Consider the following 9044-nt stretch of genomic DNA (forward strand, 5'->3'; position numbering starts at 1 on the left):
CACTGGATAACATTGGTTGATGTTACGATGTTCTATGTCTTTCTTTAACCAGGATTTAATATTCTTATGTCCTGTTACTGAAACACAGTAGTAAAGAGCCTGCTTTGGCCCTGGCAGGGTGGCTTGGTTGGAGTGCTGTCCCTTACACCAAAAGGCTGCAGGTTCGATTCCCAGTCAGAGCACACACTTAGGTTTTGGGTTCCTTATCCTCAGGTGAGGATTAAAAGAAAAAGAACCGAGGTGTTTTTTTTCTTTAAATTGATTTGAGAGAGAGAGAGACATCAGCTTGTTGTTTTACTTAGTTATGCACTCAGTGGTTGATTGTTCTGCGTGCCCTGACCAGGACTGAACGCAGAACCATGGCGTATGAGGACAGTGCTCTAACCAACTGAGCCACCCAGCCAGGGTTGTTCTGCTTTTCTATATGGGGATGATAGGTAGGAAGCTGTAAGCTAATTCAAATGTGTTCTGCTTACTGTCAGAATTGTGGGTAAATCAGCCCTGGCTGGTGTGGCTCAGCGGACTGAGGGCAGACCTGTGGGTTCCCAGTCGGGGCACATGCCTGGGCTGTGGGCCAGGTCTCCAGTTGGAGCCGTGTGAGAGGCAACTGATCAATGTTTCCTTCTCTTTCTCCCTCTCCTCTCTCTCTAAAAACAATTTTTAAAAATATTTTTTTAAAAAAGAATTGTGGGTAAATCAGATCTCAGTTTTTAAAGATTCCCGTCCATTGGAAATTTCAGCTATACAAAATGTGAATTTACTCTAAAAAGTAGATTACATACCATCTGTGTATTCCTAAATGGATAAAATACAATGTAGGCCATATGACCTAAGAACTAGGATTATAAATGACAAAGGATGTGGTTTTTTAAATTAAATGCTGAGGGAACTATCACGTATAATTGATTTAAAAAGTGTATCAAATGCTGTGCCTCACACCAACTAGAATGTGATGCTTTCACATTGGACAAGATGGGGATTAAAACTGGAAAAAGTTTGAGAATAAATGAGTTTCAAAACTTGCTAATTAAATGAATGAAATTAAGTAACTGAATGCAAACAGTTGCAAAAAAAATAGAAAGCTGTTGTCGTTTAAGTACCGTGGGAAAACTGAGAAGGGAGAGAGCAGTGTTCTTATGAGGAATTTGGAAAATCGGTCTGAAATTACACGTGAATAGGCCTGTATGACCCGTTTCTTGGAATTCCTCTGCCGAAGTGTTCATTTTAGGTTTAGGTAAATGTTGTCAAGTTGCTCTCAGCCTGGTTGCCCCATCGCCCCTTCTCCCCGACAGAATGGAACACCTGCTTCCTTAAAGGTTAATGACACTCATTCCTTTTTTAATAAAATGATTCTTCTTATTAGTAATAAGATTTGGTTATTTTACTAATCTGTGGGAAAATGGTATCTTGTTTGTAATTTTTGAGTGAGGTTGAGCAACTTTTTTTTTTAAAGATAAGGGCTTTTTTTAAGATTTTATTTATTTATTTTTAGAGAGGGAAGGGGCAAGAGAGAGAGAGAGAAACATCAATGTGCGGTTGCTGGGGGCCGTGGCCCACAACCCAGGCATGTGCCCTGGCTGGGAATCAAACCTGCAATGCCTGGTTCGCAGCCCGCACTCAATCCACTGAGCTACACCAGCCAGGGCAGGTTGAGCAACTTTTCATTTTTTATTTCATGAAATACTTGTTTACATCCTTCACCATTCTTTTCTCAGATCTGTCTTTGTAGTTATGCTTTTATAGGAGTTGATTGTATATTTAGGAAATTAATTCTTCATGTGTACAAAGTGTTGTGGATTTTTCTATATATTAATGTGTTATTTTTGTGCTACAGCAAGTTTCAGTCTGTTATGAAGTCTGATTTATCTGTGTACTTCTTTTGTTCAGGACTTTCCTATTTCTCATCAGGCTTAGAAAGGTCTTATTTACTCTTAGATGCTAAAGACATTCATGTTTTTCTTCTAGTAATTTATTATAATACTTAAATTTTTGCTTCATCTTTAATGCATTTTAGAGTAAAAAATGATGTACGAATTCCATTTTCCCACAAATAATTAGCCAGTTGTTACAACAATTCTGAGTCATCTTTTTTCTCCATTGACTTGAAATGCCATTTTAATAATATATTACTTTTATAGTAGATGTGCATTTGGGTATGTTTTTAAGCTCTATATTCTTTCACTGGTATTTCTTTTTCTTTTTTAAAAGATTTTATTTATTTTTTTTAGAGAGAGGAAAGGAGGGACAAAGAGAGGGAAAGAAACATCAATGTGGGCTTGCTTCTCAAGTGCTCCCTACTGGGGACCTGGCCTGCAATCCAGGCATGTGCCCTGACTGGGAATCGAACCTGCAACCCTTTGGTTTGCAGGCTGGCACTCAATTGACTGAGCCACACCAGCCAGGGCATTTCACTGGTATTTCTATGTCTGTGCCATTATCAAGCTGTTTTAATTAACTGCAGATGTATAATATAATTGAGTCCCTGGTAGGACAGGTCTCATTGTTGTGCCATTTCAGGTTTTCCTAACTAGTCTCACATATTTATTATTGTTTGCATTTTGAGTAATTTTGTGACATTCTTTACCGTCCTCCAAAAGAGTTGGCATTCTGATTGAAATTGTATTGAGTCTATAGATTAATTTGGGGAGGATTGACATCTTTATAATTTTGAATATCCTCATTCATTAATGCAGCTGTTCTTTTGTATTTCATTTGCATTTTCAAATTTCCTTCAGGTAGATCTGGGACATTTCTTGGTGTTTATTTCTAGCATGTCATCTGTCAGTGCTATTGTGAAAGAAATGTTTACCTTCATTAAGTTTTCTGATTGTTCCTAGGGAACACACTGATTTTAATTACTGTAACTGGTGCCTTATGTAATTATCTTATGGATTTTCATAGTCTCCTGGTTGTTCCTTTGGAGTTTTCAGGTATATAATCACATCACCTGCAAATAAAGATCATTTTGCCTGTTTTCAGTTTGTATACATTTTCTGTAGTTCTCTTAATATTCTGTATTAAGTTGAACCTCCAAAATACATTAAATCATACAGGCAGGTTAGTAATATTAATATTTAAATATATAAAGAATAATAATACAATAATTACTTCATAAATAATAATACAAGGATAAACCATGTTTCACATACTCATAACTGTAAGTCTGCTTTAGCACACCCCTGTATTTTTTTGCTTCATGTTAATATCAAGGAATTAAGAATTACACAAGATGTGTATCTAGTAGGAATGCTTTTCCCATTTTTTCCTTGAGGTGTGAAAACCCAGAAGGAGGAAACCCAGTGAGGTGAGCCCAGCATTTGAAAGTCCTTTTTTCCTAAGTCTCCTGCCATTTCACCATTGGCTAAGGAGTTGAAGTGTTAACAAATGCATAGGGTGAGGGCGACAAAAATTGGACTGGAGTGTTCAAAGAAAGGGTGCCCCCAGGAAAACCCCGTCTAGCTTTGGGGTGGAATGCTGAACATTTATCCATACCCTGCGAACAAAGAAATACACAGGCCATCAAGCCCTCAGGGGAGTAAGGAGTCAGAGATTGCTAGCGTCTCTTGCGGTCTGCCAGAAGCAGAATCTTTTACTGAGGCTGTTAAAATTCTCCTAGGCCCAAATAGTCTCTGTAGTCTTTATGTACAATGTTCAGCACTCAAATAAAAATAATGAGATCTAACAGGAAAATAGACTATTTGACTAAAACACAGGAGAAACACAGCAGAAAAAGACTTCACGAAAAACCCAGATAAAAGGGTTGTCACTTGAATATGTTCACAGGAATAAATGACAAAAAAGTTCTCTGCATTTCTCAGAGACCTGGAAACTAAAACAAAAACACCACCCAAACAAACCCAAACCAAAAACAAAAATGCAAAGAGCCCTGGCTGGTTCCTAGCTCAGTGGGTTCAGTATCAAAGAGTCATGGGTTCAATTCCCAGTCAGGGCACAGGGCTGGGTTGCGGGCCAGGTCCCCAGTAGGGGGCATGCGAGAGACAACCACACATTGATATCGCTCTCCCTCTCTTTGTCCTTTCATTCCCCTCTCTCTAAAAATAAATACAATTTTTTTAAAAAAACCCAAACAAAAAACAAGATAGTGACAGGGAGAGCCTGGAGCTATAAGATCCAACGACTGAAACTGAGACAGGTTTCAGGATACATCAGCCCCAGCTGAAGAAAGCGTTGCCATAGTGACCTGGAAGGTAGGTTAGAAGAACATGTCCAGAGAGAAACAGACGAACTTCCAAAAGGGCATGAAAGACATACGGGCTACATTTAAAAGCTATGACATACATGTAACGAGAACCTCAGAAGCAAAGAACATACTTTCATCTTTTTTTTTGTTTTTTGACTTGGTTTTAGAGAAATGTCTTCAACTTTAGCTTCTAATCTTCTATCGAGTTTTTACATCCGTTTTCACAGTTTTCATTTCCAAGAGCTGTTACTGTGTCTGCCGGCCCCCTTTTCACAGAGCGTCCTCCGTCTCACAGAGAACACTGAGAATGCAGATGCTCCCTCACCTGCGACAAGGACAAGGGTTATGTCCCAACAAATCCATCGTAAGCCGTGAATGCCTTGAGTCGAAGACGCATTCAAAACACCCAACCCACCCGACGTCATAGCCCAGCCTGGCTTAACCGTTCTCAGAACACCTGCATTAATTAGCCCGCAGTTGGGCAAACTCGTCCAACAGAACGCCTATTTTATAAGAAAATGTCGAATATCTTGTCATTCGTTATGCGTCTTGCTTTCACACCCTCGTAAAGTCAAAACCCCGTCCGTGGGACCCTCGAAGGTGAGGGACCATCTCTACGTAGCTTCGCCGCCACGTTCAAGTGCTCTTCTCGCCCAGCTTCGCTCCTCCTGGGCGCACCTGCCCGCTGTTTCCTCCCTTCTGCCCGGAGCGACTCAGCCGTCCGCTCCCGCAGCTCCGGGCTCGGGGCCGGGGCTCGGGCTGAGTTCCGCCCCCTCCGGGCGTTGACGCACGCAGGTCGGGAGCCCGCTGTCAGCGCTTCTCCGGTCACCGTCCCCCTGGTCCGATCGCCTGCGGACATTCCTGATAGATCTTCGCCCACGGATACAGCTACTAATTTTTGAGAGAGGGGGAGGAGGAAGAAAGGGACACGGGGATCCGGTGCGCCTTCGCGCGCGTGCTTGACCAGGGATGCAGCCACCGTCCGGGTGCGTGCCCGCGCGTGGACCGTCCCAGACCCCTGCGGGGAGGGCGAGGCGTGGCCGCGGAAGGCGGGGACAAAACCGCGCCCCTGATCGCGCTGCGTCCTCGGTGGTGCCGCCTGGCCCCGGGCCCAGAGAAGTGCCGTTGCACCCTCGTCGAAGCGCAAAGTCCCCGCTGCCTCTATGGCGGGGCGCGGGCAGTGAGGGCCTCGAGGAGCAGGGGGTGGGGTCAGCCCGCTGCGTCAACAGCGGTTCCCAAGTCTGCTGGAAGGACCCGCGTTGCAGGCGGAGCGGGGACGCAAATGCGGATGAATGGTTACAAGGACGAGCCATTGGTATTCAGGACGGTATGGCAGCCCCGAAGAAGCTCACTGAGAACCGAGGAGTGGGGGAGTTTCCAGAGGGTGAGGGGAGTGGGGGGCGCGCAGAGGAGGAACCCGGGACCTTGCCTGCGAAGCGCGGGGTCCGACGTGCCTGGGGCGTTCGGACTGGCTGGGCAGCGAGGACCGCGGGGCGGAGTGTGCGGGCCGCGCCCATCTGGGACCCACGCTCTGATCGCCTCTCCGACTTCGCTGGCGCCTCGTTACTTGGCGGTCCTCTCCCTTCCAGCCCTGCGTCCTTGCCTGCCCAGGAGGTTCGGCCCAGGCGGTTCGACCACGGACAGCGTCCTGGCCGGCTCACCCCACCGCGCCTCTCCCGCGCCCACGCCCCGCTCCTCCGCTGTCTATTCCCTGCGTCCCCACCTCGTCCCCTTCCCCCGCTTCCCCGGCAGTGCAGGCGCTTGTCGGTCCTTGGCAGGCTTACCAGATAAAATAGAGTGCGCAGTTAAATTTGAATCTCATTCTAAATACTTCTTGTATAAGTATGTCCCAAATGTTGCAGTTCTTTGGACACATTTAAGCACCCCAACTACTACTGCTGAAACAATAGAACCCACCCCGTTCCAGGCCAGCTGCCCGCGGCGAGTTTTCTGCGGCCCCACGGGCGGTCTGGGGTCGCCCCGCGGCGGAAGACGCACTCCGGCCGGGCGCAGCCTGCGACCAGCTTTGTCGCGAACGAGACCGGGTTGTCCCCGTCCACCTGGTTCCCCCCGTCTCCGTCCCACTTCCTCCAACGTCAGGCGAGCAGGGGCTGCTTCGTGGTCAGCACAACCTCTTGCCTTAGCCTCCGTCGCGGCGCCGCGCCCAGGACGCGCCTGGAGGCCGTGCGGGGGTCCAGCTCTGCACTTGGCAGGAGGCGGGCGCGGCTCCTGCTGCCGGGCACGGTCTCGGGTCCACGCGGGTTACTGCTGCTCGATGTCCCTCTGGCCGCCGATCCAGGGGCGCCTTTGACCCGGCGACTCTGCGCCCTGTTTGCGACTCAGGACCTTTTTCGAGACGGCCTCTCTCCGGAGTCTGGGGTCTCCCGAAGGTGGCCTGGGGGAGAACGCGCAGGACGGACACCCTCCCTCGCTTCTCCAGCCCGGGGGTTTCTCCCTCCAGCACCTGGCGCGGGTCCTTCTTGCCTCAGGCTCCCCTCACCTGGAAGCCCAAGAGGGAAGCATTTAAAGATTTTATCTATTAGAGGGAGAGGAAAGAAGGGAGGGAGGCAGAGAAACGTGTGTGCGAGCAACAGAGATAGGCTGCCCCCTGCACACCCCCAACTAGGGGGCTGGCCCTCAGCCCAGGCCAGTGCCCTGACCAGGAATCGAACCTGCGACTCAGCCGCACCAGCCGGGGCTCGCTGGGCAATCATCTTGCCTTCCCCCCTGCTGATGACTTCCCCCAAGACAGGGAGCGTGGAGCTTAAGTATTTCTTTGAGCTGTGAAGAAAGGTACAGAAAAACAGTAGAAATATAACAAAATCATCGATACTATTCATCCACATACGGTTGATGTACCGGGCCTCGCCAGCATGATGGCTTTAAATAAAAGTGGGAAAGAAAGAGAGGAAGGGGGTGGTGGGTGGGTCCTGGGATGCGTAACAATAAAACTGGTCTCAGCTCACAGCCCTGGACCTTCTCGGTGGGACCCTCAGGGATCCTTATCCAGGGCATCCTGCCCCCAGCAAGGTCCTGGGGCAGTTTACGTGATCTCCCCACTGGGACCAGCTGTTCCGTGCCCAGGTCCACCCTCTGCAGCTCCGGTCTTTGCTTGGATCCTGCAACTTCAGTCATTGGCCCTCTGGCCTGAGGTGTTTTGTTTTGTTTTGTTTTTTAAGGAAATAAGAATTGGACTTTATAGTCTTGTCAGCCTGTGCTCCTTTCCCCAAAAGCACTTGTGAAACGGAAACGAAAACAGATTAACAATGCACTGCATTTTGTCCCTGCACTCCCAGCGGCTCCCCCTCCTCACGGATGAGGGAGGACAACCCCCATGGTCTCCGCTTCCCAGTGGGCTGAGCGTCAGAAGCGCAGGTGTTCGTGGAGCGCTTACAGAGGAGCCTGGCCCTCCGAGAGTGCCCCAGAGTGTCAGTCCAGCAGCACGAGCGTGTCACGAGTTTTTCTTCTGCGAGGGACGCAGGCCACTCTCAGGGAGGCCCCAGACCACCCCACCCCGGCCCTCCCGCTGTTGCCCCCATGGGAAACTCTTCAGTCCCGAGGCTGGTTCGGCTAACTCTCAGGCCACGGGGTGCAAGTGAGCGTCAATGTTTTGAGCCAAACAGGACCTTCCATTTGAAGTCACGAATTTTGCACTTCTCGGGGGTCATTTTCTTCTGCAAAGCTGAGGATAGTGTGAGTCAGCAATGGTCCACTGGATTCCTCAAAACATTCTCCCGGCTCCCGGTGCGGTGCTCGGCCAGCCCGGGAGGCCTGGCCTGCAGCCACGCAAAGGTGCCGGCGGGGAGCTCTCGGTCACAGCCACGGGCAGCCCAGCAAGGCTCGGCAGGTGCCCAGGTGGGTGAGAACAGACAACCAGCAACCACATTTGTGTCATTATCTGCTTGTGTCCTGTTTCTGCCCTTGAGCCGCAGGCTCCCCATGGATTATGGCACTTGAACTTCCCCACAACTGACGAAACAGGTGCTCTTGTTATCCTCACTTAACAGACAGGAAACTGAGGACTTGGGCCGACAGGGGCCTGCCTGAGGCCGCACTGCTCCTCTCCTTAGCGGCCAACCTGGGGTGGGCCTGGTTTTCTAACCCAGAGCCTGCACTCTGCTCCCGGTTCTGGTCTCTGGTCCGGTCACCGCCGAGGGGCAGAGGGGCAGAGGGGCAGAGGAGCAGAGGCAGAGGGCAAAGCCAGGGTGCTTCCCGGCCGCTCGGCCCCCAGAGCACAGCTCTTATCCCTACAGCCTGCGGGACACCAGGGCCCTGCTTGGCCCCGCCCCTAGCTGTCCCTTCCCAGCCCCTCCCCCAGCCTTCCCTCCCTTCCCTGAGGCCCAGGAAACTGCAGGGGGACATGCGGCTCCTCCTCCTCCTGGGAGGAGCTGTTTTACCCACCTTCTTCTAGAAAGGGTTGCCCTCTCCCCCACCCTTGGGTCACTGTGGCTTCTGCCCATGGTCGGCTCTGGCAGGGACAGCTCCACGGTAGCAAGTCCAGGTTTGGCACCTGCCCTCTTGAATTTCCAGCTGCCTGCATTTGAGTGAGTTAAGCCCACAGTCGGTGAGGTCAGCCATGCCACAGAGACCCTAGTGCACGGTCCACGGGACTCTCTCGAAGATTAAATGGAATGATTCGTGTAGAGGGTTTAGAACCGTGCCTGGCACACAGTAGGGGCTTAGACACTAGCTGCTATGGTAACTGAGTGTGTTCAGCAGTGGGGCAGGCCGCGGTGCCCAGAATGCCCACCCACCCGAGGTACAGAGGAGCCCCGGGCACTGACGGGCCCAGTGCAAACCGTCCCCACAAAGCGGGCAGAACAGAACGAGCCGTCGGTGAGCA

Source organism: Phyllostomus hastatus, unplaced genomic scaffold, assembly GCF_019186645.2.
Source record: "Phyllostomus hastatus isolate PE091 unplaced genomic scaffold, TTU_PhHast_1.1 phas_contig_148, whole genome shotgun sequence".
Classification (NCBI taxonomy): domain Eukaryota; kingdom Metazoa; phylum Chordata; class Mammalia; order Chiroptera; family Phyllostomidae; genus Phyllostomus; species Phyllostomus hastatus.